Source organism: Crinia signifera, chromosome 1, assembly GCF_055691185.1.
Source record: "Crinia signifera chromosome 1, ASM5569118v1, whole genome shotgun sequence".
NCBI lineage: Eukaryota > Metazoa > Chordata > Amphibia > Anura > Myobatrachidae > Crinia > Crinia signifera.
Genome location: NC_139217.1, coordinates 302,542,251 through 302,567,824, shown reverse-complemented (window position 1 = coordinate 302,567,824; position 25,574 = coordinate 302,542,251). Strand labels below are relative to the sequence as shown.

General features: G+C 35.6%; 29 non-coding genes across 29 annotated transcripts; all 29 read left to right on the top strand.

The window, feature by feature from the left end:
- The first annotated feature begins 60 nt into the window (after positions 1 to 60).
- TRNAL-CAG (transfer RNA leucine (anticodon CAG)) lies at positions 61 to 143 on the top strand. Its single transcript has one exon. It is a non-coding gene; the product is annotated as a tRNA-Leu (tRNA).
- Positions 144 to 1,254: 1,111 nt separating this feature from the next.
- TRNAL-CAG (transfer RNA leucine (anticodon CAG)) lies at positions 1,255 to 1,337 on the top strand. Its single transcript has one exon. It is a non-coding gene; the product is annotated as a tRNA-Leu (tRNA).
- Positions 1,338 to 1,716: 379 nt separating this feature from the next.
- TRNAL-CAG (transfer RNA leucine (anticodon CAG)) lies at positions 1,717 to 1,799 on the top strand. The gene has a single exon. It is a non-coding gene; the product is annotated as a tRNA-Leu (tRNA).
- Positions 1,800 to 2,458: 659 nt separating this feature from the next.
- Positions 2,459 to 2,541, top strand: TRNAL-CAG (transfer RNA leucine (anticodon CAG)). Its single transcript has one exon. It is a non-coding gene; the product is annotated as a tRNA-Leu (tRNA).
- Positions 2,542 to 3,806: 1,265 nt separating this feature from the next.
- TRNAL-CAG (transfer RNA leucine (anticodon CAG)) lies at positions 3,807 to 3,889 on the top strand. Its single transcript has one exon. It is a non-coding gene; the product is annotated as a tRNA-Leu (tRNA).
- A 380-nt stretch (positions 3,890 to 4,269) lies between these two features.
- TRNAL-CAG (transfer RNA leucine (anticodon CAG)) lies at positions 4,270 to 4,352 on the top strand. Its single transcript has one exon. It is a non-coding gene; the product is annotated as a tRNA-Leu (tRNA).
- Positions 4,353 to 5,011: 659 nt separating this feature from the next.
- Positions 5,012 to 5,094, top strand: TRNAL-CAG (transfer RNA leucine (anticodon CAG)). Its single transcript has one exon. It is a non-coding gene; the product is annotated as a tRNA-Leu (tRNA).
- Positions 5,095 to 6,204: 1,110 nt separating this feature from the next.
- TRNAL-CAG (transfer RNA leucine (anticodon CAG)) lies at positions 6,205 to 6,287 on the top strand. The gene has a single exon. It is a non-coding gene; the product is annotated as a tRNA-Leu (tRNA).
- A 2,469-nt stretch (positions 6,288 to 8,756) lies between these two features.
- TRNAL-CAG (transfer RNA leucine (anticodon CAG)) lies at positions 8,757 to 8,839 on the top strand. Its single transcript has one exon. It is a non-coding gene; the product is annotated as a tRNA-Leu (tRNA).
- Positions 8,840 to 9,219: 380 nt separating this feature from the next.
- On the top strand, positions 9,220 to 9,302 carry TRNAL-CAG (transfer RNA leucine (anticodon CAG)). The gene has a single exon. It is a non-coding gene; the product is annotated as a tRNA-Leu (tRNA).
- Positions 9,303 to 9,962: 660 nt separating this feature from the next.
- TRNAL-CAG (transfer RNA leucine (anticodon CAG)) lies at positions 9,963 to 10,045 on the top strand. Its single transcript has one exon. It is a non-coding gene; the product is annotated as a tRNA-Leu (tRNA).
- A 380-nt stretch (positions 10,046 to 10,425) lies between these two features.
- TRNAL-CAG (transfer RNA leucine (anticodon CAG)) lies at positions 10,426 to 10,508 on the top strand. The gene has a single exon. It is a non-coding gene; the product is annotated as a tRNA-Leu (tRNA).
- Positions 10,509 to 11,167: 659 nt separating this feature from the next.
- On the top strand, positions 11,168 to 11,250 carry TRNAL-CAG (transfer RNA leucine (anticodon CAG)). Its single transcript has one exon. It is a non-coding gene; the product is annotated as a tRNA-Leu (tRNA).
- A 1,110-nt stretch (positions 11,251 to 12,360) lies between these two features.
- Positions 12,361 to 12,443, top strand: TRNAL-CAG (transfer RNA leucine (anticodon CAG)). The gene has a single exon. It is a non-coding gene; the product is annotated as a tRNA-Leu (tRNA).
- A 2,469-nt stretch (positions 12,444 to 14,912) lies between these two features.
- Positions 14,913 to 14,995, top strand: TRNAL-CAG (transfer RNA leucine (anticodon CAG)). The gene has a single exon. It is a non-coding gene; the product is annotated as a tRNA-Leu (tRNA).
- A 380-nt stretch (positions 14,996 to 15,375) lies between these two features.
- Positions 15,376 to 15,458, top strand: TRNAL-CAG (transfer RNA leucine (anticodon CAG)). The gene has a single exon. It is a non-coding gene; the product is annotated as a tRNA-Leu (tRNA).
- Positions 15,459 to 16,118: 660 nt separating this feature from the next.
- TRNAL-CAG (transfer RNA leucine (anticodon CAG)) lies at positions 16,119 to 16,201 on the top strand. The gene has a single exon. It is a non-coding gene; the product is annotated as a tRNA-Leu (tRNA).
- Positions 16,202 to 16,581: 380 nt separating this feature from the next.
- Positions 16,582 to 16,664, top strand: TRNAL-CAG (transfer RNA leucine (anticodon CAG)). Its single transcript has one exon. It is a non-coding gene; the product is annotated as a tRNA-Leu (tRNA).
- Positions 16,665 to 17,323: 659 nt separating this feature from the next.
- TRNAL-CAG (transfer RNA leucine (anticodon CAG)) lies at positions 17,324 to 17,406 on the top strand. Its single transcript has one exon. It is a non-coding gene; the product is annotated as a tRNA-Leu (tRNA).
- Positions 17,407 to 18,693: 1,287 nt separating this feature from the next.
- Positions 18,694 to 18,776, top strand: TRNAL-CAA (transfer RNA leucine (anticodon CAA)). The gene has a single exon. It is a non-coding gene; the product is annotated as a tRNA-Leu (tRNA).
- Positions 18,777 to 19,156: 380 nt separating this feature from the next.
- TRNAL-CAG (transfer RNA leucine (anticodon CAG)) lies at positions 19,157 to 19,239 on the top strand. The gene has a single exon. It is a non-coding gene; the product is annotated as a tRNA-Leu (tRNA).
- Positions 19,240 to 19,898: 659 nt separating this feature from the next.
- TRNAL-CAG (transfer RNA leucine (anticodon CAG)) lies at positions 19,899 to 19,981 on the top strand. Its single transcript has one exon. It is a non-coding gene; the product is annotated as a tRNA-Leu (tRNA).
- A 1,163-nt stretch (positions 19,982 to 21,144) lies between these two features.
- TRNAL-CAG (transfer RNA leucine (anticodon CAG)) lies at positions 21,145 to 21,227 on the top strand. Its single transcript has one exon. It is a non-coding gene; the product is annotated as a tRNA-Leu (tRNA).
- Positions 21,228 to 21,607: 380 nt separating this feature from the next.
- TRNAL-CAG (transfer RNA leucine (anticodon CAG)) lies at positions 21,608 to 21,690 on the top strand. The gene has a single exon. It is a non-coding gene; the product is annotated as a tRNA-Leu (tRNA).
- Positions 21,691 to 22,349: 659 nt separating this feature from the next.
- Positions 22,350 to 22,432, top strand: TRNAL-CAG (transfer RNA leucine (anticodon CAG)). Its single transcript has one exon. It is a non-coding gene; the product is annotated as a tRNA-Leu (tRNA).
- Positions 22,433 to 23,543: 1,111 nt separating this feature from the next.
- Positions 23,544 to 23,626, top strand: TRNAL-CAG (transfer RNA leucine (anticodon CAG)). The gene has a single exon. It is a non-coding gene; the product is annotated as a tRNA-Leu (tRNA).
- Positions 23,627 to 24,006: 380 nt separating this feature from the next.
- TRNAL-CAG (transfer RNA leucine (anticodon CAG)) lies at positions 24,007 to 24,089 on the top strand. The gene has a single exon. It is a non-coding gene; the product is annotated as a tRNA-Leu (tRNA).
- A 660-nt stretch (positions 24,090 to 24,749) lies between these two features.
- Positions 24,750 to 24,832, top strand: TRNAL-CAG (transfer RNA leucine (anticodon CAG)). Its single transcript has one exon. It is a non-coding gene; the product is annotated as a tRNA-Leu (tRNA).
- Positions 24,833 to 25,212: 380 nt separating this feature from the next.
- TRNAL-CAG (transfer RNA leucine (anticodon CAG)) lies at positions 25,213 to 25,295 on the top strand. The gene has a single exon. It is a non-coding gene; the product is annotated as a tRNA-Leu (tRNA).
- The last annotated feature ends 279 nt before the right edge of the window (positions 25,296 to 25,574 follow it).

Genomic DNA, 25,574 nt, shown 5'->3' with positions numbered 1-25,574 from the left:
TTGTATCGTTGGAGAGGGGATTTCGTACTATATCACTTTTCAAAAATTTGTGTGATATATGTCAGGATGGCCGAGTGGTCTAAGGCGCTGCGTTCAGGTCGCAGTCTCCTCTGGAGGCGTGGGTTCAAATCCCACTTCTGACAGGACTCTTTCTTTTCTTATTTGTTCTTCAATTCTTCTTCCTTGTTGCATGAAAAAAGAATGACTTAAGAATTAGATGAACACTCTCTGCAAAATTCTGTTTCCAATTCCACCATGGAAAAAAATGTATCGATCAATCCACAATTTTGCTATGTATCAAGAAAAGATCACACTGTTTTCTCTTTAAAAATAGGGGCCTGAAACCTACCAAAGAGATCAATGTCATGTTCTTTGTATTGGTCATGAACATAAACCCCACTTGGGTACATTAAAATAGGATCCAATCAATCCCATAAGCTAAACAAAGTAGCCAGTTTGTGCAACTTTCACAAATTTCACTTCATAATATTACATTTTTCCTAATAATAGGGCGATAGGTATATGTCAGGATGGCCGAGTGGTCTATGGTCGCAGTCTCCTCTGGAGGTGTGGGTTCAAATCCCACTTCTGACATAGTTCTTCCTTTCTTTATTGGTTCTACTATTTCCTTTTCCTTGTTGCATGAGAATAGAATGACTTAAGAATCAGATTAACACCCACTGCAAAACTCTGTTTCAATTTCCACCATTCAAAAAGGCATCAATCCATTATATTTTTATATAGCAAGAAAATAGCACACTATTCTTTGTACAAATAAGGGCTTGAAACCTACCACTGACATCAATATCATGCTTTTTGTATTATCTGCTCCATACTTCTTGATTTATATTTCGCTAAATAAAATACCTCCCAAATTAAGAATTTGGGAGGCATTTTTCTAACTTAAGAAAACTGCTCTTCTAAGCCATTGGTCATGAAAATAAACCCAACTTGGGTTCATTATAATACAATCCAATGAATCCCACAAGCTAAATGAAGTAGCCAGTTTGTGCAATCTTCACAAATTTTACTCAACAGTGAGTGAAAATGCATCAGCAAACAAACTCTGGGCATTTGAATTCTAATCCTCAAAAGAGAAAATAAATCCTACTTTATACATTAGAACCACTTTCAAAATGAATGGAAAAGCAGTTGATACAGTCTTTAAATCAATAGTTTCTACAATATGACCATTGTATCGTTAGAGAGGGGATTTCGTACTATATCACTTTTTAAAAAGCTAGTGTGATATATGTCAGGATGGCTGAGCGGTCTAAGGCGCTGCGTTCAGGTCGCAGTCTCCTCTGGAGGCGTGGGTTCAAATCCCACTTCTGACATGACTCTTTCTTTTCTTATTTGTTCTTCAATTCTTCTTCCTTGTTGCATGAAAAAAGAATGACTTAAGAATTAGATGAACACTCTCTGCAAAATTCTGTTTCCAATTCCACCATGTAAAAAATGTATCAATCAATCCACAATTTTGCTATGTATCAAGAAAAGATCACACTGTTTTCTCTGTCAAAATAGGGGCCTGAAACCTACCAAAGAGATCAATGTCATGTTCTTTGTATTGGTCATGAACATAAACCCCACTTGGGTACATTAAAATAGGATCCAATCAATCCCATAAGCTAAACAAAGTAGCCAGTTTGTGCAAGATTCACAAATTTCACTTCATAATATTAATTTTTCTTAAAAATAGTGCGATAGGTATATGTCAGGATGGCCGAGTGGTCTATGGCGCTGCGTTCAGGTCGCAGTCTCCTCTGGAGGCGTGGGTTCAAATCCCACTTCTGACATAGTTCTTCCTTTCTTTATTGGTTCTACTATTTCCTCTTCCTTGTTGCATGAGAAGAGAATGACTTAAGAATCAGATTAACACCCACTGCAAAACTCTGTTTCAATTTCCACCATTCAAAAATGCATCAATCCATTATGTTTTTATATAGAAAGAAAATAGCACACTATTCTTTGTACAAAAAAGGGCTTGAAAGCTACCACTGACATCAATATCATGCTTTTTGTATTGTCTGCTCCATACTTCTTGATTTATATTTTGCTAAATAAAATACCTCCCAAATTAAGAATTTGGGAGGCCTTTTTCTAACTTAAGAAAACTGCTCTTCTAAGCCATTGGTCATGAAAATAAACCCCACTTGGGTTCATTTTAATAGAATCCAATGAATCCCACAAGCTAAAGGACGTAGCCAGTTTGTGCAATCTTCACAAATTTTACTCAACAGTGAGTGAAAATGCATCAGCAAACAAACTCTGGGCATTTGAATTCTAATCCTCAAAAGAGAAAATAAATCCTACTTTATACATTAGAACCACTTTCAAAATGAATGGAAAAGCAATTGATACAGTCTTTAAATCAATAGTTTCTACAATATGACCATTGTATCGTTGGAGAGGGGATTTCGTACTATATCACTTTTAAAAAATTAGTGTGATATATGTCAGGATGGCCGAGCGGTCTAAGGCGCTGCGTTCAGGTCGCAGTCTCCTCTGGAAGCGTGGGTTCAAATCCCACTTCTGACAGGACTTTATTTGTTCTTCAATTCTTCTTCCTTGTTGCATGAAAAAAGAATGACTTAAGAATTAGATGAACACTCTCTGCAAAATTCTGTTTCCAATTCCACCATGGAAAAAAATGTATCAATCAATCCACAATTTTGCTATGTATCAAGAAAAGATCACACTGTTTTCTCTTTAAAAATAGGGGCCTGAAACCTACCAAAGAGATCAATGTCATGTTCTTTGTATTGGTCATGAACATAAACCCCACTTGGGTACATTAAAATAGGATCCAATCAATCCCATAAGCTAAACAAAGTAGCCAGTTTGTGCAAGATTCACAAATTTCACTTCATAATATAAAATTTTTCTTAAAAATATTGCGATAGCTATATGTCAGGATGGCCGAGTGGTCTTTGGTCGCAGTCTCCTCTGGAGGCGTGGGTTCATATCCCACTTCTGACATAGTTCTTCCTTTCTTTATTGGTTCTACTATTTCCTTTTCCTTTTTGCATGAGAAGAGAATTATTAAGTTTCTTATATAGCGCACACATATTACTCAGCGCTTTACAGAGTATAGTTGAACATTGACATCTGTATCTGCCCCAGTGGAGCTTACAATCTATATTCTCTACCACATTGTACACACGCACACAGACATTCTAGGGTTCATTCTAGTCATTCAAGAATGACTTAAGAATCAGATTAACACCCACTGCAAAACTCTGTTTCAATTTCCACCATTCAAAAAGGCATCAATCCATTATATTTTTATATAGCAAGAAAATAGCACACTATTCTTTGTACAAATAAGGGCTTGAAACCTACCACTGACATCAATATCATGCTTTTTGTATTATCTGCTCCATACTTCTTGATTTATATTTCGCTAAATAAAATACCTCCCAAATTAAGAATTTGGGAGGCATTTTTCTAACTTAAGAAAACTGCTCTTCTAAGCCATTGGTCATGAAAATAAACCCCACTTGGGTTCATTATAATAGAATCCAATGAATCCCACAAGCTAAATGAAGTAGCCAGTTTGTGCAATCTTCACAAATTTTACTCAACAGTGAGTGAAAATGCATCAGCAAACAAACTCTGGGCATTTGAATTCTAATCCTCAAAAGAGAAAAGAAATCCTACTTTATACATTAGAACCACTTTCAAAATGAATGGAAAAGCAGTTGATACAGTCTTTAAATCAATAGTTTCTACAATATGACCATTGTATCGTTAGAGAGGGGATTTCGTACTATATCACTTTTTAAAAAGTTAATGTGATATATGTCAGGATGGCTGAGCTGTCTAAGGCGCTGCGTTCAGGTCGCAGTCTCCTCTGGAGGCGTGGGTTCAAATCCCACTTCTGACATGACTCTTTCTTTTCTTATTTGTTCTTCAATTCTTCTTCCTTGTTGCATGAAAAAAGAATGACTTAAGAATTAGATGAAGACTCTCTGCAAAATTCTGTTTACAATTCCACCATGGAAAAAATGTATCAATCAATCCACAATTTTGCTATGTATCAAGAAAAGATCACACTGTTTTCTCTGTCAAAATAGGGGCCTGAAACCTACCAAAGAGATCAATGTCATGTTCTTTGTATTGGTCATGAACATAAACCCCACTTGGGTACATTAAAATAGGATCCAATCAATCCCATAAGCTAAACAAAGTAGCCAGTTTGTGCAAGATTCACAAATTTCACTTCATAATATTAATTTTTTCTTAAAAATAGTGCAATAGGTATATGTCAGGATGGCCGAGTGGTCTATGGCGCTGCGTTCAGGTCGCAGTCTCCTCTGGAGGCGTGGGTTCAAATCCCACTTCTGACATAGTTCTTCCTTTCTTTATTGGTTCTACTATTTCCTCTTCCTTGTTGCATGAGAAGAGAATGACTTAAGAATCAGATTAACACCCACTGCAAAACTCTGTTTCAATTTCCACCATTCAAAAATGCATCAATCCATTATGTTTTTATATAGAAAGAAAATAGCACACTATTCTTTGTACAAAAAAGGGCTTGAAAGCTACCACTGACATCAATATCATGCTTTTTGTATTGTCTGCTCCATACTTCTTGATTTATATTTTGCTAAATAAAATACCTCCCAAATTAAGAATTTGGGAGGCCTTTTTCTTACTTAAGAAAACTGCTCTTCTAAGCCATTGGTCATGAAAATAAACCCCACTTGGGTTCATTATAATAGAATCCAATGAATCCCACAAGCTAAAGGAAGTAGCCAGTTTGTGCAATCTTCACAAATTTTACTCAACAGTGAGTGAAAATGCATCAGCAAACAAACTCTGGGCATTTGAATTCTAATCCTCAAAAGAGAAAATAAATCCTACTTTATACATTAGAACCACTTTCAAAATGAATGGAAAAGCAAATGATACAGTCTTTAAATCAATAGTTTATACAATATGACCATTGTATCGTTGAAGAGGGGATTTCGTACTATATCACTTTTAAAAAAATAGTGTGATATATGTCAGGATGGCCGAGCGGTCTAAGGCGCTGCGTTCAGGTCGCAGTCTCCTCTGGAGGCGTGGGTTCAAATCCCACTTCTGACAGGACTCTTTCTTTTCTTATTTGTTCTTCAATTCTTCTTCCTTGTTGCATGAAAAAAGAATGACTTAAGAATTAGATGAACACTCTCTGCAAAATTCTGTTTACAATTCCACCATGGAAAAAAATGTATCAATCAATCCACAATTTTGCTATGTATCAAGAAAAGATCACACTGTTTTCTCTTTAAAAATAGGGTCCTGAAACCTACCAAAGAGATCAATGTCATGTTCTTTGTATTGGTCATGAACATAAACCCCACTTGGGTACATTAAAATAGGATCCAATCAATCCCATAAGCTAAACAAAGTAGCCAGTTTGTGCAAGATTCACAAATTTCACTTCATAATATTAAATTTTTCTTAAAAATAGTGCGATAGCTATATGTCAGGATGGCCGAGTGGTCTTTGGTCGCAGTCTCCTCTGGAGGCGTGGGTTCAAATCCCACTTCTGACATAGTTCTTCCTTTCTTTATTGGTTCTACTATTTCCTCTTCCTTGTTGCATGAGAAGAGAATGACTTAAGAATCAGATTAACACCCACTGCAAAACTCTGTTTCAATTTCCACCATTCAAAAATGCATCAATCCATTATGTTTTTATATAGAAAGAAAATAGCACACTATTCTTTGTACAAAAAAGGGCTTGAAAGCTACCACTGACATCAATATCATGCTTTTTGTATTGTCTGCTTCATACTTCTTGATTTATATTTTGCTAAATAAAATACCTCCCAAATTAAGAATTTGGGAGGCCTTTTTCTAACTTAAGAAAACTGCTCTTCTAAGCCATTGGTCATGAAAATAAACCCCACTTGGGTTCATTTTAATAGAATCCAATGAATCCCACAAGCTAAAGGAAGTAGCCAGTTTGTGCAATCTTCACAAATTTTACTCAACAGTGAGTGAAAATGCATCAGCAAACAAACTCTGGGCATTTGAATTCTAATCCTCAAAAGAGAAAATAAATCCTACTTTATACATTAGAACCACTTTCAAAATGAATGGAAAAGCAATTGATACAGTCTTTAAATCAATAGTTTCTACAATATGACCATTGTATCGTTGGAGAGGGGATTTCGTACTATATCACTTTTAAAAAATTAGTGTGATATATGTCAGGATGGCCGAGCGGTCTAAGGCGCTGCGTTCAGGTCGCAGTCTCCTCTGGAAGCGTGGGTTCAAATCCCACTGCTGACAGGACTCTATCTTTTCTTATTTGTTCTTCAATTCTTCTTCCTTGTTGCATGAAAAAAGAATGACTTAAGAATTAGATGAACACTCTCTGCAAAATTCTGTTTCCAATTCCACCATGGAAAAAAATGTATCAATCAATCCACAATTTTGCTATGTATCAAGAAAAGATCACACTGTTTTCTCTTTAAAAATAGGGGCCTGAAACCTACCAAAGAGATCAATGTCATGTTCTTTGTATTGGTCATGAACATAAACCCCACTTGGGTACATTAAAATAGGATCCAATCAATCCCATAAGCTAAACAAAGTAGCCAGTTTGTGCAAGATTCACAAATTTCACTTCATAATATAAAATTTTTCTTAAAAATATTGCGATAGCTATATGTCAGGATAGCCGAGTGGTCTTTGGTCGCAGTCTCCTCTGGAGGCGTGGGTTCATATCCCACTTCTGACATAGTTCTTCCTTTCTTTATTGGTTCTACTATTTCCTTTTCCTTTTTGCATGAGAAGAGAATTATTAAGTTTCTTATATAGCGCACACATATTACTCAGCGCTTTACAGAGTATAGTTGAACATTGACATCTGTATCTGCCCCAGTGGAGCTTACAATCAATATTCTCTACCACATTGTACACACGCACACAGACATTCTAGGGTTCATTCTAGTCATTCAAGAATGACTTAAGAATCAGATTAACACCCACTGCAAAACTCTGTTTCAATTTCTACCATTCAAAAAGGCATCAATCCATTATATTTTTATATAGCAAGAAAATAGCACACTATTCTTTGTACAAATAAGAGCTTGAAACCTACCACTGACATCAATATCATGCTTTTTGTATTATCTGCTCCATACTTCTTGATTTATATTTCGCTAAATAAAATACCTCCCAAATTAAGAATTTGGGAGGCATTTTTCTAACTTAAGAAAACTGCTCTTCTAAGCCATTGGTCATGAAAATAAACCCCACTTGGGTTCATTATAATAGAATCCAATGAATCCCACAAGCTAAATGAAGTAGCCAGTTTGTGCAATCTTCACAAATTTTACTCAACAGTGAGTGAAAATGCATCAGCAAACAAACTCTGGGCATTTGAATTCTAATCCTCAAAAGAGAAAAGAAATCCTACTTTATACATTAGAACCACTTTCAAAATGAATGGAAAAGCAGTTGATACAGTCTTTAAATCAATAGTTTCTACAATATGACCATTGTATCGTTAGAGAGGGGATTTCGTACTATATCACTTTTTAAAAAGTTAATGTGATATATGTCAGGATGGCCGAGCTGTCTAAGGCGCTGCGTTCAGGTCGCAGTCTCCTCTGGAGGCGAGGGTTCAAATCCCACTTCTGACATGACCCTTTATTTTCTTATTTGTTCTTCAATTCTTCTTCCTTGTTGCATGAAAAAAGAATGACTTAAGAATTAGATGAAGACTCTCTGCAAAATTCTGTTTACAATTCCACCATGGAAAAAAATGTATCAATCAATCCACAATTTTGCTATGTATCAAGAAAAGATCACACTGTTTTCTCTTTAAAAATAGGGTCCTGAAACCTACCAAAGAGATCAATGTCATGTTCTTTGTATTGGTCATGAACATAAACCCCACTTGGGTACATTAAAATAGGATCCAATCAATCCCATAAGCTAAACAAAGTAGCCAGTTTGTGCAAGATTCACAAATTTCACTTCATAATATTACATTTTTCTTAAAAATAGTGCGATAGCTATATGTCAGGATGGCCGAGTGGTCTTTGGTCGCAGTCTCCTCTGGAGGCGTGGGTTCAAATCCCACTTCTGACATAGTTCTTCCTTTCTTTATTGGTTCTACTATTTCCTTTTCCTTTTTGCATGAGAAGAGAATGACTTAAGAATCAGATTAACACCCACTGCAAAACTCTGTTTCAATTTCCACCATTCAAAAAGGCATCAATCCATTATATTTTTATATAGCAAGAAAATAGCACACTATTCTTTGTACAAATAAGGGCTTGAAACCTACCACTGACATCAATATCATGCTTTTTGTATTATCTGCTCCATACTTCTTGATTTATATTTCGCTAAATAAAATACCTCCCAAATTAAGAATTTGGGAGGCATTTTTCTAACTTAAGAAAACTGCTCTTCTAAGCCATTGGTCATGAAAATAAACCCCACTTGGGTTCATTATAATAGAATCCAATGAATCCCACAAGCTAAATGAAGTAGCCAGTTTGTGCAATCTTCACAAATTTTACTCAACAGTGAGTGAAAATGCATCAGCAAACAAACTCTGGGCATTTGAATTCTAATCCTCAAAAGAGAAAAGAAATCCTACTTTATACATTAGAACCACTTTCAAAATGAATGGAAAAGCAGTTGATACAGTCTTTAAATCAATAGTTTCTACAATATGACCATTGTATCGTTAGAGAGGGGATTTCGTACTATATCACTTTTTAAAAATGTAAAGTGATATATGTCAGGATGGCCGAGCGGTCTAAGGCGCTGCGTTCAGGTCGCAGTCTCCTCTGGAGGCGTGGGTTCAAATCCCACTTCTGACATGACTCTTTCTTTTCTTATTTGTTCTTCAATTCTTCTTCCTTGTTGCATGAAAAAAGAATGACTTAAGAATTAGATGAAGACTCTCTGCAAAATTCTGTTTCCAATTCCACCATGGAAAAAATGTATCAATCAATCCACAATTTTGCTATGTATCAAGAAAAGATCACACTGTTTTCTCTGTCAAAATAGGGGCCTGAAACCTACCAAAGAGATCAATGTCATGTTCTTTGTATTGGTCATGAACATAAACCCCACTTGGGTACATTAAAATAGGATCCAATCAATATCATAAGCTAAACAAAGTAGCCAGTTTGTGCAAGATTCACAAATTTCACTTCATAATATTAAATTTTTCTTAAAAATAGTGCGATAGGTATATGTCAGGATGGCCGAGTGGTCTATGGCGCTGCGTTCAGGTCGCAGTCTCCTCTGGAGGCGTGGGTTTAAATCCCACTTCTGACATAGTTCTTCCTTTCTTTATTGGTTCTACTATTTCCTCTTCCTTGTTGCATGAGAAGAGAATGACTTAAGAATCAGATTAACACCCACTGCAAAACTCTGTTTCAATTTCCACCATTCAAAAATGCATCAATCCATTATGTTTTTATATAGAAAGAAAATAGCACACTATTCTTTGTACAAAAAAGGGCTTGAAAGCTACCACTGACATCAATATCATGCTTTTTGTATTGTCTGCTTCATACTTCTTGATTTATATTTTGCTAAATAAAATACCTCCCAAATTAAGAATTTGGGAGGCCTTTTTCTAACTTAAGAAAACTGCTCTTCTAAGCCATTGGTCATGAAAATAAACCCCACTTGGGTTTATTATAATATAATCCAATAAATCCCACAAGCTAAAGGAAGTAGCCAGTTTGTGCAATCTTCACAAATTTTACTCAACAGTGAGTGAAAATGCATCAGCAAACAAACTCTGGGCATTTGAATTCTAATCCTCAAAAGAGAAAATAAATCCTACTTTATACATTAGAACCACTTTCAAAATGAATGGAAAAGCAATTGATACAGTCTTTAAATCAATAGTTTCTACAATATGACCATTGTATCGTTAGAGAGGGGATTTCGTACTATATCACTTTTTAAAAAGTTAGTGTGATATATGTCAGGATAGCCGAGCGGTCTAAGGCGCTGCGTTCAGGTCGCAGTCTCCTCTGGAGGCGTGGGTTTAAATCCCACGTCTGACATGACTCTTTCTTTTCTTATTTGTTCTTCAATTCTTCTTCCTTGTTGCATGAAAAAAGAATGACTTAAGAATTAGATGAACACTCTCTGCAAAATTCTGTTTCCAATTCCACCATGTAAAAAATGTATCAATCTATCCACAATTTTGCTATGTATCAAGAAAAGATCACACTGTTTTCTCTGTCAAAATAGGGGCCTGAAACCTACCAAAGAGATCAATGTCATGTTCTTTGTATTGGTCATGAACATAAACCCCACTTGGGTACATTAAAATAGGATCCAATCAATCCCATAAGCTAAACAAAGTAGCCAGTTTGTGCAAGATTCACATATTTCACTTCATAATATTAAATTTTTCTTAAAAATAGTGCAATAGGTATATGTCAGGATGGCCGAGTGGTCTATGGCGCTGCGTTCAGGTCGCAGTCTCCTCTGGAGGCGTGGGTTCAAATCCCACTTCTGACATAGTTCTTCCTTTCTTTATTGGTTCTACTATTTCCTCTTCCTTGTTGCATGAGAAGAGAATGACTTAAGAATCAGATTAACACCCACTGCAAAACTCTGTTTCAATTTCCACCATTCAAAAATGCATCAATCAATTATGTTTTTATATAGAAAGAAAATAGCACACTATTCTTTGTACAAAAAAGGGCTTGAAAGCTACCACTGACATCAATATCATGCTTTTTGTATTGTCTGCTCCATACTTCTTGATTTATATTTTGCTAAATAAAATACCTCCCAAATTAAGAATTTGGGAGGCCTTTTTCTTACTTAAGAAAACTGCTCTTCTAAGCCATTGGTCATGAAAATAAACCCCACTTGGTTTCATTATAATAGAATCCAATGAATCCCACAAGCTAAAGGAAGTAGCCAGTTTGTGCAATCTTCACAAATTTTACTCAACAGTGAGTGAAAATGCATCAGCAAACAAACTCTGGGCATTTGAATTCTAATCCTCAAAAGAGAAAATAAATCCTACTTTATACATTAGAACCACTTTCAAAATGAATGGAAAAGCAAATGATACAGTCTTTAAATCAATAGTTTATACAATATGACCATTGTATCGTTGGAGAGGGGATTTCGTACTATATCACTTTTAAAAAAATAGTGTGATATATGTCAGGATGGCCGAGCGGTCTAAGGCGCTGCGTTCAGGTCGCAGTCTCCTCTGGAGGCGTGGGTTCAAATCCCACTTCTGACAGGACTCTTTCTTTTCTTATTTGTTCTTCAATTCTTCTTCCTTGTTGCATGAAAAAAGAATGACTTAAGAATTAGATGAACACTCTCTGCAAAATTCTGTTTCCAATTCCACCATGGAAAAAAATGTATCAATCAATCCACAATTTTGCTATGTATCAAGAAAAGATCACACTGTTTTCTCTTTAAAAATAGGGTCCTGAAACCTACCAAAGAGATCAATGTCATGTTCTTTGTATTGGTCATGAACATAAACCCCACTTGGGTACATTAAAATAGGATCCAATCAATCCCATAAGCTAAACAAAGTAGCCAGTTTGTGCAAGATTCACAAATTTCACTTCATAATATTAAATTTTTCTTAAAAATAGTGCGATAGCTATATGTCAGGATGGCCGAGTGGTCTTTGGTCGCAGTCTCCTCTGGAGGCGTGGGTTCAAATCCCACTTCTGACATAGTTCTTCCTTTCTTTATTGGTTCTACTATTTCCTCTTCCTTGTTGCATGAGAAGAGAATGACTTAAGAATCAGATTAACACCCACTGCAAAACTCTGTTTCAATTTCCACCATTCAAAAATGCATCAATCCATTATGTTTTTATATAGAAAGAAAATAGCACACTATTCTTTGTACAAAAAAGGGCTTGAAAGCTACCACTGACATCAATATCATGCTTTTTGTATTGTCTGCTTCATACTTCTTGATTTATATTTTGCTAAATAAAATACCTCCCAAATTAAGAATTTGGGAGGCCTTTTTCTAACTTAAGAAAACTGCTCTTCTAAGCCATTGGTCATGAAAATAAACCCCACTTGGGTTCATTTTAATAGAATCCAATGAATCCCACAAGCTAAAGGAAGTAGCCAGTTTGTGCAATCTTCACAAATTTTACTCAACAGTGAGTGAAAATGCATCAGCAAACAAACTCTGGGCATTTGAATTCTAATCCTCAAAAGAGAAAATAAATCCTACTTTATACATTAGAACCACTTTCAAAATGAATGGAAAAGCAATTGATACAGTCTTTAAATCAATAGTTTCTACAATATGACCATTGTATCGTTGGAGAGGGGATTTCGTACTATATCACTTTTAAAAAATTAGTGTGATATATGTCAGGATGGCCGAGCGGTCTAAGGCGCTGCGTTCAGGTCGCAGTCTCCTCTGGAAGCGTGGGTTCAAATCCCACTGCTGACAGGACTCTATCTTTTCTTATTTGTTCTTCAATTCTTCTTCCTTGTTGCATGAAAAAAGAATGACTTAAGAATTAGATGAACACTCTCTGCAAAATTCTGTTTCCAATTCCACCATGGAAAAAAATGTATCAATCAATCCACAATTTTGCTATGTATCAAGAAAAGATCACACTGTTTTCTCTTTAAAAATAGGGGCCTGAAACCTACCAAAGAGATCAATGTCATGTTCTTTGTATTGGTCATGAACATAAACCCCACTTGGGTACATTAAAATAGGATCCAATCAATCCCATAAGCTAAACAAAGTAGCCAGTTTGTGCAAGATTCACAAATTTCACTTCATAATATAAAATTTTTCTTAAAAATATTGCGATAGCTATATGTCAGGATAGCCGAGTGGTCTTTGGTCGCAGTCTCCTCTGGAGGCGTGGGTTCATATCCCACTTCTGACATAGTTCTTCCTTTCTTTATTGGTTCTACTATTTCCTTTTCCTTTTTGCATGAGAAGAGAATTATTAAGTTTCTTATATAGCGCACACATATTACTCAGCGCTTTACAGAGTATAGTTGAACATTGACATCTGTATCTGCCCCAGTGGAGCTTACAATCTATATTCTCTACCACATTGTACACACGCACACAGACATTCTAGGGTTCATTCTAGTCATTCAAGAATGACTTAAGAATCAGATTAACACCCACTGCAAAACTCTGTTTCAATTTCCACCATTCAAAAAGGCATCAATCCATTATATTTTTATATAGCAAGAAAATAGCACACTATTCTTTGTACAAATAAGAGCTTGAAACCTACCACTGACATCAATATCATGCTTTTTGTATTATCTGCTCCATACTTCTTGATTTATATTTCGCTAAATAAAATACCTCCCAAATTAAGAATTTGGGAGGCATTTTTCTAACTTAAGAAAACTGCTCTTCTAAGCCATTGGTCATGAAAATAAACCCCACTTGGGTTCATTATAATAGAATCCAATGAATCCCACAAGCTAAATGAAGTAGCCAGTTTGTGCAATCTTCACAAATTTTACTCAACAGTGAGTGAAAATGCATCAGCAAACAAACTCTGGGCATTTGAATTCTAATCCTCAAAAGAGAAAAGAAATCCTACTTTATACATTAGAACCACTTTCAAAATGAATGGAAAAGCAGTTGATACAGTCTTTAAATCAATAGTTTCTACAATATGACCATTGTATCGTTAGAGAGGGGATTTCGTACTATATCACTTTTTAAAAAGTTAATGTGATATATGTCAGGATGGCCGAGCTGTCTAAGGCGCTGCGTTCAGGTCGCAGTCTCCTCTGGAGGCGAGGGTTCAAATCCCACTTCTGACATGACCCTTTATTTTCTTATTTGTTCTTCAATTCTTCTTCCTTGTTGCATGAAAAAAGAATGACTTAAGAATTAGATGAAGACTCTCTGCAAAATTCTGTTTACAATTCCACCATGGAAAAAAATGTATCAATCAATCCACAATTTTGCTATGTATCAAGAAAAGATCACACTGTTTTCTCTTTAAAAATAGGGTCCTGAAACCTACCAAAGAGATCAATGTCATGTTCTTTGTATTGGTCATGAACATAAACCCCACTTGGGTACATTAAAATAGGATCCAATCAATCCCATAAGCTAAACAAAGTAGCCAGTTTGTGCAAGATTCACAAATTTCACTTCATAATATTACATTTTTCTTAAAAATAGTGCGATAGCTATATGTCAGGATGGCCGAGTGGTCTTTGGTCGCAGTCTCCTCTGGAGGCGTGGGTTCAAATCCCACTTCTGACATAGTTCTTCCTTTCTTTATTGGTTCTACTATTTCCTTTTCCTTTTTGCATGAGAAGAGAATGACTTAAGAATCAGATTAACACCCACTGCAAAACTCTGTTTCAATTTCCACCATTCAAAAAGGCATCAATCCATTATATTTTTATATAGCAAGAAAATAGCACACTATTCTTTGTACAAATAAGGGCTTGAAACCTACCACTGACATCAATATCATGCTTTTTGTATTATCTGCTCCATACTTCTTGATTTATATTTCGCTAAATAAAATACCTCCCAAATTAAGAATTTGGGAGGCATTTTTCTAACTTAAGAAAACTGCTCTTCTAAGCCATTGGTCATGAAAATAAACCCCACTTGGGTTCATTATAATAGAATCCAATGAATCCCACAAGCTAAATGAAGTAGCCAGTTTGTGCAATCTTCACAAATTTTACTCAACAGTGAGTGAAAATGCATCAGCAAACAAACTCTGGGCATTTGAATTCTAATCCTCAAAAGAGAAAAGAAATCCTACTTTATACATTAGAACCACTTTCAAAATGAATGGAAAAGCAGTTGATACAGTCTTTAAATCAATAGTTTCTACAATATGACCATTGTATCGTTAGAGAGGGGATTTCGTACTATATCACTTTTTAAAAATGTAAAGTGATATATGTCAGGATGGCCGAGCGGTCTAAGGCGCTGCGTTCAGGTCGCAGTCTCCTCTGGAGGCGTGGGTTCAAATCCCACTTCTGACATGACTCTTTCTTTTCTTATTTGTTCTTCAATTCTTCTTCCTTGTTGCATGAAAAAAGAATGACTTAAGAATTAGATGAAGACTCTCTGCAAAATTCTGTTTCCAATTCCACCATGGAAAAAATGTATCAATCAATCCACAATTTTGCTATGTATCAAGAAAAGATCACACTGTTTTCTCTGTCAAAATAGGGGCCTGAAACCTACCAAAGAGATCAATGTCATGTTCTTTGTATTGGTCATGAACATAAACCCCACTTGGGTACATTAAAATAGGATCCAATCAATATCATAAGCTAAACAAAGTAGCCAGTTTGTGCAAGATTCACAAATTTCACTTCATAATATTAAATTTTTCTTAAAAATAGTGCGATAGGTATATGTCAGGATGGCCGAGTGGTCTATGGCGCTGCGTTCAGGTCGCAGTCTCCTCTGGAGGCGTGGGTTTAAATCCCACTTCTGACATAGTTCTTCCTTTCTTTATTGGTTCTACTATTTCCTCTTCCTTGTTGCATGAGAAGAGAATGACTTAAGAATCAGATTAACACCCACTGCAAAACTCTGTTTCAATTTCCACCATTCAAAAATGCATCAATCCATTATGTTTTTATATAGAAAGAAAATAGCACACTATTCTTTGTACAAAAAAGGGCTTGAAAGCTACCACTGACATCAATATCATGCTTTTTGTATTGTCTGCTTCATACTTCTTGATTTATATTTTGCTAAATAAAATACCTCCCAAATTAAGAATTTGGGAGGCCTTTTTCTAACTTAAGAAAACTGCTCTTCTAAGCCATTGGTCATGAAAATAAACCCCACTTGGGTTTATTATAATATAATCCAATGAATCCCACAAGCTAAAGGAAGTAGCCAGTTTGTGCAATCTTCACAAATTTTACTCAACAGTGAGTGAAAATGCATCAGCAAACAAACTCTGGGCATTTGAATTCTAATCCTCAAAAGAGAAAATAAATCCTACTTTATACATTAGAACCACTTTCAAAATGAATGGAAAAGCAATTGATACAGTCTTTAAATCAATAGTTTCTACAATATGACCATTGTATCGTTAGAGAGGGGATTTCGTACTATATCACTTTTTAAAAAGTTAGTGTGATATATGTCAGGATAGCCGAGCGGTCTAAGGCGCTGCGTTCAGGTCGCAGTCTCCTCTGGAGGCGTGGGTTCAAATCCCACTTCTGACATGACTCTTTCTTTTCTTATTTGTTCTTCAATTCTTCTTCCTTGTTGCATGAAAAAAGAATGACTTAAGAATTAGATGAACACTCTCTGCAAAATTCTGTTTCCAATTCCACCATGTAAAAAATGTATCAATCTATCCACAATTTTGCTATGTATCAAGAAAAGATCACACTGTTTTCTCTGTCAAAATAGGGGCCTGAAACCTACCAAAGAGATCAATGTCATGTTCTTTGTATTGGTCATGAACATAAACCCCACTTGGGTACATTAAAATAGGATCCAATCAATCCCATAAGCTAAACAAAGTAGCCAGTTTGTGCAAGATTCACATATTTCACTTCATAATATTAAATTTTTCTTAAAAATAGTGCAATAGGTATATGTCAGGATGGCCGAGTGGTCTATGGCGCTGCGTTCAGGTCGCAGTCTCCTCTGGAGGCGTGGTTTCAAATCCCACTTCTGACATAGTTCTTCCTTTCTTTATTGGTTCTACTATTTCCTCTTCCTTGTTGCATGAGAAGAGAATGACTTAAGAATCAGATTAACACCCACTGCAAAACTCTGTTTCAATTTCCACCATTCAAAAATGCATCAATCAATTATGTTTTTATATAGAAAGAAAATAGCACACTATTCTTTGTACAAAAAAGGGCTTGAAAGCTACCACTGACATCAATATCATGCTTTTTGTATTGTCTGCTCCATACTTCTTGATTTATATTTTGCTAAATAAAATACCTCCCAAATTAAGAATTTGGGAGGCCTTTTTCTTACTTAAGAAAACTGCTCTTCTAAGCCATTGGTCATGAAAATAAACCCCACTTGGTTTCATTATAATAGAATCCAATGAATCCCACAAGCTAAAGGAAGTAGCCAGTTTGTGCAATCTTCACAAATTTTACTCAACAGTGAGTGAAAATGCATCAGCAAACAAACTCTGGGCATTTGAATTCTAATCCTCAAAAGAGAAAATAAATCCTACTTTATACATTAGAACCACTTTCAAAATGAATGGAAAAGCAAATGATACAGTCTTTAAATCAATAGTTTATACAATATGACCATTGTATCGTTGGAGAGGGGATTTCGTACTATATCACTTTTAAAAAATTAGTGTGATATATGTCAGGATGGCCGAGCGGTCTAAGGCGCTGCGTTCAGGTCGCAGTCTCCTCTGGAGGCGTGGGTTCAAATCCCACTTCTGACAGGACTCTTTCTTTTCTTATTTGTTCTTCAATTCTTCTTCCTTGTTGCATGAAAAAAGAATGACTTAAGAATTAGATGAACACTCTCTGCAAAATTCTGTTTCCAATTCCACCATGGAAAAAAATGTATCAATCAATCCACAATTTTGCTATGTATCAAGAAAAGATCACACTGTTTTCTCTTTAAAAATAGGGTCCTGAAACCTACCAAAGAGATCAATGTCATGTTCTTTGTATTGGTCATGAACATAAACCCCACTTGGGTACATTAAAATAGGATCCAATCAATCCCATAAGCTAAACAAAGTAGCCAGTTTGTGCAAGATTCACAAATTTCACTTCATAATATTAAATTTTTCTTAAAAATTTTTCTTAAAAATATTGCGATAGCTATATGTCAGGATGGCCGAGTGGTCTTTGGTCGCAGTCTCCTCTGGAGGCGTGGGTTCATATCCCACTTCTGACATAGTTCTTCCTTTCTTTATTGGTTCTACTATTTCCTTTTCCTTTTTGCATGAGAAGAGAATTATTAAGTTTCTTATATAGCGCACACATATTACTCAGCGCTTTACAGAGTATAGTTGAACATTGACATCTGTATCTGCCCCAGTGGAGCTTACAATCTATATTCTCTACCACATGTACACACGCACACAGACATTCTAGGGTTCATTCTAGTCATTCAAGAATGACTTAAGAATCAGATTAACACCCACTGCAAAACTCTGTTTCAATTTCCACCATTCAAAAAGGCATCAATCCATTATATTTTTATATAGCAAGAAAATAGCACACTATTCTTTGTACAAAAAAGGGCTTGAAAGCTACCACTGACATCAATATCATGCTTTTTGTATTGTCTGCTTCATACTTCTTGATTTATATTTTGCTAAATAAAATACCTCCCAAATTAAGAATTTGGGAGGCATTTTTCTAACTTAAGAAAACTGCTCTTCTAAGCCATTGGTCATGAAAATAAACCCCACTTGGGTTCATTATAATAGAATCCAATGAATCCCACAAGCTAAAGGAAGTAGCCAGTTTGTGCAATCTTCACAAATTTTACTCAACAGTGAGTGAAAATGCATCAGCAAACAAACTCTGGGCATTTGAATTCTAATCCTCAAAAGAGAAAATAAATCCTACTTTATACATTAGAACCACTTTCAAAATGAATGGAAAAGCAATTGATACAGTCTTTAAATCAATAGTTTCTACAATATGACCATTGTATCGTTGGAGAGGGGATTTCGTACTATATCACTTTTTAAAAAGTTAATGTGATATATGTCAGGATGGCCGAGCTGTCTAAGGCGCTCCGTTCAAGTCGCAGTCTCCTCTGGAGGCGTGGGTTCAAATCCCACTTCTGACATGACTCTTTCTTTTCTTATTTGTTCTTCAATTCTTCTTCCTTGTTGCATAAAAAAAGAATGACTTAAGAATTAGATGAACACTCTCTGCAAAATTCTGTTTCCAATTCCACCATGGAAAAAATGTATCAATCAATCCACAATTTTGCTATGTATCAAGAAAAGATCACACTGTTTTCTCTGTCAAAATAGGGGCCTGAAACCTACCAAAGAGATCAATGTCATGTTCTTTGTATTGGTCATGAACATAAACCCCACTTGGGTACATTAAAATAGGATCCAATCAATCCCATAAGCTAAACAAAGTAGCCAGTTTGTGCAAGATTCACAAATTTCACTTCATAATATTAAATTTTTCTTAAAAATAGTGCAATAGGTATATGTCAGGATGGCCGAGTGGTCTTTGGCGCTGCGTTCAGGACGCAGTCTCCTCTGGAGGCGTGGGTTCAAATCCCACTTCTGACATAGTTCTTCCTTTCTTTATTGGTTCTACTATTTCTTCTTCCTTGTTGCATGAGAAGAGAATGACTTAAGAATCAGATTAACACCCACTGCAAAACTCTGTTTCAATTTCCACCATTCAAAAATGCATCAATCCATTATGTTTTTATATAGAAAGAAAATAGCACACTATTCTTTGTACAAAAAAGGGCTTGAAAGCTACCACTGACATCAATATCATGCTTTTTGTATTGTCTGCTTCATACTTCTTGATTTATATTTTGCTAAATAAAATACCTCCCAAATTAAGAATTTGGGAGGCCTTTTTCTAACTTAAGAAAACTGCTCTTCTAAGCCATTGGTCATGAAAATAAACCCCACTTGGGTTCATTATAATAGAATCCAATGAATCCCACAAGCTAAAGGAAGTAGCCAGTTTGTGCAATCTTCACAAATTTTACTCAACAGTGAGTGAAAATGCATCAGCAAACAAACTCTGGGCATTTGAATTCTAATCCTCAAAAGAGAAAATAAATCCTACTTTATACATTAGAACCACTTTCAAAATGAATGGAAAAGCAAATGATACAGTCTTTAAATCAATAGTTTATACAATATGACCATTGTATCGTTGGAGAGGGGATTTCGTACTATATCACTTTTAAAAAATTAGCGTGATATATGTCAGGATGGCCGAGCGGTCTAAGGCGCTGCGTTCAGGTCGCAGTCTCCTCTGGAGGCGTGGGTTCAAATCCCACTTCTGACAGGACTCTTTCTTTTCTTATTTGTTCTTCAATTCTTCTTCCTTGTTGCATGAAAAAAGAATGACTTAAGAATTAGATGAACACTCTCTGCAAAATTCTGTTTCCAATTCCACAACGGAAAAAAATGTATCAATCAATCCACAATTTTGCTATGTATCAAGAAAAGATCACACTGTTTCCTCTTTAAAAATAGGGGCCTGAAACCTACCAAAGAGATCAATGTCATGTTCTTTGTATTGGTCATGAACATAAACCCCACTTGGGTACATTAAAATAGGATCCAATCAATCCCATAAGCTAAACAAAGTAGCCAGTTTGTGCAAGATTCACAAATTTCACTTCATAATATAAAATTTTTCTTAAAAATAGTGCGATAGGTATATGTCAGGATGGCCGAGTGGTCTTTGGTCAATCAATCCACACTTTTGCTAAGTATCAAGAAAAGATCACACTGTTCAGGTCGCAGTCTCCTTTGGAGGCGTGGGTTCAAATCCCACTTCTGACATAGTTCTTCCTTTCTTTATTGGTTCTACTATTTCCTCTTCCTTGTTGCATGAGAAGAGAATGACTTAAGAATCAGATTAACACCCACTGCAAAACTCTGTTTCAATTTCCACCATTCAAAAAGGCATCAATCCATTATATTTTTATATAGCAAGAAAATAGCACACTATTCTTTGTACAAATAAGGGCTTGAAACCTACCACTGACATCAATATCATGCTTTTTGTATTATCTGCTCCATACTTCTTGATTTATGTTTTGCTAAATAAAATACCTCCCAAATTAAGAATTTGGGAGGCCTTTTTTTAACTTAAGAAAACTGCTCTTCTAAGCCATTGGTCATGAAAATAAACCCCACTTGGGTTCATTATAATAGAATCCAATGAATCCCACAAGCTAAATGAAGTAGCCAGTTTGTGCAATCTTCACAAATTTTACTCAACAGTGAGTGAAAATGCATCAGCAAACAAACTCTGGGCATTTGAATTCTAATCCTCAAAAGAGAAAAGAAATCCTACTTTATACATTAGAACCACTTTCAAAATGAATGGAAAAGCAGTTGATACAGTCTTTAAATCAATAGTTTCTACAATATGACCATTGTATCGTTAGAGAGGGGATTTCGTACTATATCACTTTTTAAAAAGTTAATGTGATATATGTCAGGATGGCCGAGCTGTCTAAGGCGCTGCGTTCAGGTCGCAGTCTCCTCTGGAGGCGTGGGTTCAAATCCCACTTCTGACATGACTCTTTCTTTTCTTATTTGTTCTTCAATTCTTCTTCCTTGTTGCATGAAAAAAGAATGACTTAAGAATTAGATGAAGACTCTCTGCAAAATTCTGTTTACAATTCCACCATGGAAAAAATGTATCAATCAATCCACAATTTTGCTATGTATCAAGAAAAGATCACACTGTTTTCTCTGTCAAAATAGGGGCCTGAAACCTACCAAAGAGATCAATGTCATGTTCTTTGTATTGGTCATGAACATAAACCCCACTTGGGTACATTAAAATAGGATCCAATCAATCCCATAAGCTAAACAAAGTAGCCAGTTTGTGCAAGATTCACAAATTTCACTTCATAATATTAAATTTTTCTTAAAAATAGTGCAATAGGTATATGTCAGGATGGCCGAGTGGTCTATGGCGCTGCGTTCAGGTCGCAGTCTCCTCTGGAGGCGTGGGTTCAAATCCCACTTCTGACATAGTTCTTCCTTTCTTTATTGGTTCTACTATTTCCTCTTCCTTGTTGCATGAGAAGAGAATGACTTAAGAATCAGATTAACACCCACTGCAAAACTCTGTTTCAATTTCCACCATTCAAAAATGCATCAATCCATTATGTTTTTATATAGAAAGAAAATAGCACACTATTCTTTGTACAAAAAAGGGCTTGAAAGCTACCACTGACATCAATATCATGCTTTTTGTATTGTCTGCTCCATACTTCTTGATTTATATTTTGCTAAATAAAATACCTCCCAAATTAAGAATTTGGGAGGCCTTTTTCTTACTTAAGAAAACTGCTCTTCTAAGCCATTGGTCATGAAAATAAACCCCACTTGGGTTCATTATAATAGAATCCAATGAATCCCACAAGCTAAAGGAAGTAGCCAGTTTGTGCAATCTTCACAAATTTTACTCAACAGTGAGTGAAAATGCATCAGCAAACAAACTCTGGGCATTTGAATTCTAATCCTCAAAAGAGAAAATAAATCCTACTTTATACATTAGAACCACTTTCAAAATGAATGGAAAAGCAAATGATACAGTCTTTAAATCAATAGTTTATACAATATGACCATTGTATCGTTGGAGAGGGGATTTCGTACTATATCACTTTTAAAAAATTAGTGTGATATATGTCAGGATGGCCGAGCGGTCTAAGGCGCTGCGTTCAGGTCGCAGTCTCCTCTGGAGGCGTGGGTTCAAATCCCACTTCTGACAGGACTCTTTCTTTTCTTATTTGTTCTTCAATTCTTCTTCCTTGTTGCATGAAAAAAGAATGACTTAAGAATTAGATGAACACTCTCTGCAAAATTCTGTTTCCAATTCCACCATGGAAAAAAATGTATCAATCAATCCACAATTTTGCTATGTATCAAGAAAAGATCACACTGTTTTCTCTTTAAAAATAGGGTCCTGAAACCTACCAAAGAGATCAATGTCATGTTCTTTGTATTGGTCATGAACATAAACCCCACTTGGGTACATTAAAATAGGATCCAATCAATCCCATAAGCTAAACAAAGTAGCCAGTTTGTGCAAGATTCACAAATTTCACTTCATAATATTAAATTTTTCTTAAAAATAGTGCGATAGCTATATGTCAGGATGGCCGAGTGGTCTTTGGTCGCAGTCTCCTCTGGAGGCGTGGGTTGAAATCCCACTTCTGACATAGTTCTTCCTTTCTTTATTGGTTCTACTATTTCCTTTTCCTTTTTGCATGAGAAGAGAATGACTTAAGAATCAGATTAACACCCACTGCAAAACTCTGTTTCAATTTCCACCATTCAAAAAGGCATCAATCCATTATATTTTTATATAGCAAGAAAATAGCACACTATTCTTTGTACAAATAAGGGCTTGAAACCTACCACTGACATCAATATCATGCTTTTTGTATTATCTGCTCCATACTTCTTGATTTATATTTCGCTAAATAAAATACCTCCCAAATTAAGAATTTGGGAGGCATTTTTCTAACTTAAGAAAACTGCTCTTCTAAGCCATTGGTCATGAAAATAAACCCCACTTGGGTTCATTATAATAGAATCCAATGAATCCCACAAGCTAAATGAAGTAGCCAGTTTGTGCAATCTTCACAAATTTTACTCAACAGTGAGTGAAAATGCATCAGCAAACAAACTCTGGGCATTTGAATTCTAATCCTCAAAAGAGAAAAGAAATCCTACTTTATACATTAGAACCACTTTCAAAATGAATGGAAAAGCAGTTGATACAGTCTTTAAATCAATAGTTTCTACAATATGACCATTGTATCGTTAGAGAGGGGATTTCGTACTATATCACTTTTTAAAAATGTAAAGTGATATATGTCAGGATGGCCGAGCGGTCTAAGGCGCTGCGTTCAGGTCGCAGTCTCCTCTGGAGGCGTGGGTTCAAATCCCACTTCTGACATGACTCTTTCTTTTCTTATTTGTTCTTCAATTCTTCTTCCTTGTTGCATGAAAAAAGAATGACTTAAGAATTAGATGAAGACTCTCTGCAAAATTCTGTTTACAATTCCACCATGGAAAAAATGTATCAATCAATCCACAATTTTGCTATGTATCAAGAAAAGATCACACTGTTTTCTCTGTCAAAATAGGGGCCTGAAACCTACCAAAGAGATCAATGTCATGTTCTTTGTATTGGTCATGAACATAAACCCCACTTGGGTACATTAAAATAGGATCCAATCAATATCATAAGCTAAACAAAGTAGCCAGTTTGTGCAAGATTCACAAATTTCACTTCATAATATTAAATTTTTCTTAAAAATAGTGCGATAGGTATATGTCAGGATGGCCGAGTGGTCTATGGCGCTGCGTTCAGGTCGCAGTCTCCTCTGGAGGCGTGGGTTTAAATCCCACTTCTGACATAGTTCTTCCTTTCTTTATTGGTTCTACTATTTCCTCTTCCTTGTTGCATGAGAAGAGAATGACTTAAGAATCAGATTAACACCCACTGCAAAACTCTGTTTCAATTTCCACCATTCAAAAATGCATCAATCCATTATGTTTTTATATAGAAAGAAAATAGCACACTATTCTTTGTACAAAAAAGGGCTTGAAAGCTACCACTGACATCAATATCATGCTTTTTGTATTGTCTGCTTCATACTTCTTGATTTATATTTTGCTAAATAAAATACCTCCCAAATTAAGAATTTGGGAGGCCTTTTTCTAACTTAAGAAAACTGCTCTTCTAAGCCATTGGTCATGAAAATAAACCCCACTTGGGTTTATTATAATATAATCCAATGAATCCCACAAGCTAAAGGAAGTAGCCAGTTTGTGCAATCTTCACAAATTTTACTCAACAGTGAGTGAAAATGCATCAGCAAACAAACTCTGGGCATTTGAATTCTAATCCTCAAAAGAGAAAATAAATCCTACTTTATACATTAGAACCACTTTCAAAATGAATGGAAAAGCAATTGATACAGTCTTTAAATCAATAGTTTCTACAATATGACCATTGTATCGTTAGAGAGGGGATTTCGTACTATATCACTTTTTAAAAAGTTAGTGTGATATATGTCAGGATAGCCGAGCGGTCTAAGGCGCTGCGTTCAGGTCGCAGTCTCCTCTGGAGGCGTGGGTTCAAATCCCACTTCTGACATGACTCTTTCTTTTCTTATTTGTTCTTCAATTCTTCTTCCTTGTTGCATGAAAAAAGAATGACTTAAGAATTAGATGAACACTCTCTGCAAAATTCTGTTTCCAATTCCACCATGTAAAAAATGTATCAATCTATCCACAATTTTGCTATGTATCAAGAAAAGATCACACTGTTTTCTCTGTCAAAATAGGGGCCTGAAACCTACCAAAGAGATCAATGTCATGTTCTTTGTATTGGTCATGAACATAAACCCCACTTGGGTACATTAAAATAGGATCCAATCAATCCCATAAGCTAAACAAAGTAGCCAGTTTGTGCAAGATTCACATATTTCACTTCATAATATTAAATTTTTCTTAAAAATAGTGCAATAGGTATATGTCAGGATGGCCGAGTGGTCTATGGCGCTGCGTTCAGGTCGCAGTCTCCTCTGGAGGCGTGGGTTCAAATCCCACTTCTGACATAGTTCTTCCTTTCTTTATTGGTTCTACTATTTCCTCTACCTTGTTGCATGAGAAGAGAATGACTTAAGAATCAGATTAACACCCACTGCAAAACTCTGTTTCAATTTCCACCATTCAAAAATGCATCAATCAATTATGTTTTTATATAGAAAGAAAATAGCACACTATTCTTTGTACAAAAAAGGGCTTGAAAGCTACCACTGACATCAATATCATGCTTTTTGTATTGTCTGCTCCATACTTCTTGATTTATATTTTGCTAAATAAAATACCTCCCA